Raw genomic sequence first — 406 nt, forward strand, 5'->3', positions numbered from 1 at the left:
CCATGAAAGTTGCAACGAGATGANNNAGGTGAGGGAACATAGATGGTAGGGGAGACAAAACGAAATCATTCAATCGCGGAGCCGTCCTCGAGCTATAGAAGTCAGATCACCAAAAACCATATCTTGAAAACTAAGACGAGAAGGGACTATCGATGGTAAGCCAACGACGAGGAAAAAAACTTCAAAGACGACTAAACTCTGGCCCAACCCAAAGAGATTCAGTTCCTAACATGAACCGAAATCTAAGGAAAAAGAGGAGAAAAAGGTGAGAAAAAACAAGAGCACATATGTGAGTCTTTTTCGGTGATGGCGAGAATCACAACATAACGGAAAGATAAACAAAATGAATAGATGGTGACGGCTCAATGTAAAAATATAGGGAGAGAACACAAAACATCTTTAAAAA

This window comes from Brassica oleracea, chromosome C3 (genome assembly GCF_000695525.1).
Source record: "Brassica oleracea var. oleracea cultivar TO1000 chromosome C3, BOL, whole genome shotgun sequence".
NCBI classification, from domain to species: Eukaryota; Viridiplantae; Streptophyta; class Magnoliopsida; order Brassicales; family Brassicaceae; genus Brassica; species Brassica oleracea.